This window comes from Toxorhynchites rutilus, chromosome 2 (genome assembly GCF_029784135.1).
Source record: "Toxorhynchites rutilus septentrionalis strain SRP chromosome 2, ASM2978413v1, whole genome shotgun sequence".
Taxonomy (NCBI): Eukaryota; Metazoa; Arthropoda; class Insecta; order Diptera; family Culicidae; genus Toxorhynchites; species Toxorhynchites rutilus.
Window position 1 is genome coordinate 162,845,775 of NC_073745.1, and position 2,361 is coordinate 162,848,135.

At 37.9% G+C, this 2,361-nt stretch overlaps 1 long non-coding RNA gene across 1 annotated transcript; it reads left to right on the top strand.

The window, feature by feature from the left end:
• Positions 1-232: 232 nt before the first annotated feature.
• Positions 233-2,131, top strand: LOC129768359 (uncharacterized). The gene is made up of 4 exons (XR_008741664.1): positions 233-1,129; positions 1,191-1,454; positions 1,515-1,644; positions 1,705-2,131. It is a non-coding gene; the product is annotated as an uncharacterized LOC129768359 (long non-coding RNA).
• Positions 2,132-2,361: the final 230 nt, after the last annotated feature.

Genomic DNA, 2,361 nt, shown 5'->3' on the forward strand with positions numbered 1-2,361 from the left:
TGACAAATTCGGACCTGATTGCTGTTTCTGACTATTTGATGGACATTTGAAAAATCGCCTGGCATCCCAGGTAAACCCGTGCCGTAGTATCTAGTTTCTCGCCAGCAGCTCACACTATGTGAACGGACAAGGCGAGTCAACCAATTGTCAAGCGAGTCCACCGGGTCAGTAGCTGCTCATTGTCAAGTCAGCTACTAGCAACGTATAAATGGGCCTATAAGCCGGGTTCAGACGGTGCGAGTAAGCATACGAGTCGATCTAGTCAGTTACTGCAGTGCAGCTACTCACACCGTGTGAACACATCATTCCAGTTAGTGTCATGTGTGATTCGGCGTGCGAGCTACTTCAAAGTTTTTTGAATTTACTCGCACTCGCATCCCTCAAAACGTCAAAAACAGAATTTAGCGCTCGAATCAGGGATGCCAAATCTTTACATTGTCTTGACATGTCTCTATTTTTAAGATATTTGAAAATGTGCGAAGATATTTATAGATTTGAAAATTATTGGAAAACTAATACGTTTTCTTTTTGAGATAACTTTATTGGGAATCTGAATATAAAATCATTATCGGGCACAATTTTCATTCAGAATTCACTCACAACTTGCAAAAAAAAGTATTGTTCTAAGAAACAGAATACATAATCGATATAAAAAAGTAGATTTTCCTTCATTATTTTAGTTTTCGAGGCGTATTTGTTCCTTCTGCAAATCTACTATCATTTTCATTTTCCTCATCTGACAAATTCGGACCTGATTGCTGTTTCTGACTATTTGATGAACATTTGAAAAATCGTCTGGCATCTCTGGTAAACCCGTGCCGTAGTATCTAGTTTCTTGCCAGCAGCTCACATTGTGTGAACGGACAAGGCGAGTCAACCATTTGTCAAGCGAGTTCACCGGGTCAGTAGCTGCTCATTGTGAAGTCAGCTACTAGCAACGTATAAATGGACCTATAGTTTCTGTTTTTGAATAGCGACCCGCCAAGGCGCTATACTATAGGTGGACCGCAATGTCAAAATTGCTGTTCGGCCATTGCTCGTGAAAAAACAAATTTGTTTACAAAACATATCATATCTTTTGGTGACAAATGCATTCGTCGGCAAAATAGCTGCTCGCGCTTTACTGTAGGTAGGTAATTTTCCCGATTTTTTCGTATAACAATTTCTCATAATTGCTCCTACTTTTTCAGATATCTACAATCAGCGGTCGAATTAAAAACAGTGCAGAAGGATGTTTTGAGTATATTTTAGCTTCTAGCCGCGCAATCAATGCTTTTCTTTCCAAGCAAGATGTACTTCTGTTTGGCTCCTATCGGCGGGGAAAAAAGTACTTACGGCGACGGTGACAAGAAATAACGCTGATTGCTAGATTACCAGATCCAGAAGATCCGGAAGGGCTGTTACAAGTATTTGGTTTTGCTAGAGCAAAAGGAGGTTGACAATGATTGCAACAGGTTCGTGTTTATTTTTCAAATTAGTGGACTTTTGTGTTGCTAATTTGCCATATATTACAGGTGAAATAAACTGTTGATCGAAGTGGAATCACGATTATCGATCCCGCCAGAAGATCCGGAAAGAGTTGTTAAAAGTAATTGGTTTTGCTTAAATGCTAGAGCACAAGGAGGTTGACAATGATTGCAACAGGTTCGTGTTTACTTTTCGAATTAGTTCTCTTTTGTGTTGCTAATTTTCCATATATTACAGGAAAATAACCAGTAGCAGCTGGTATGGCCTCTTAAACAATGTTGAATAAAATAGCAGAACTACTGAAAAGTGTAATCAAAAGCAGTCTTCACAGTCACTGTCTTCACTTCAGAAGACAGTAAGCGGGATATACTGGATTATTTATTTCCATTTACCTCAACGTGTATTAGGACATGATAAAAAATCTAGAATAGAAATTAGTCATTAGGTATATATAATCGTACAAAGGCAAAGGTTTTGATTTACTTCAGAATTTCCGAATTAATGAACTTATAGAGGGCGTCAACTACCTTGAAAAACCTTGAAAATCAGGGAATTCAAACAATGTCAGAGAATTTCATCACCAATCTGGAAAAAATCAAATTCCGCGAATTTGAATTTTGATTATTGCTATAATTAGAAATATAATGATACCAAAAAAGTTGTATTTGACTAGTTTGGCTCTCTTTAGGTTTTTCAGTATATGTTGTTTGCATTTGCCTGTAAGTGAACTTAGTCCTTCCGATGTGTAAACAGCGCAAAAGTAGATGGCTTTTGCATTCGCGCTGTTTTTACTGGCATTTGACAGCAGTATCTGCAGTTCAGCTTCAAACAATTCTCTTCCTTTTTTTCTTCGAATACTATAGATAAATTCATGATTGAAAATCATCCATGCTT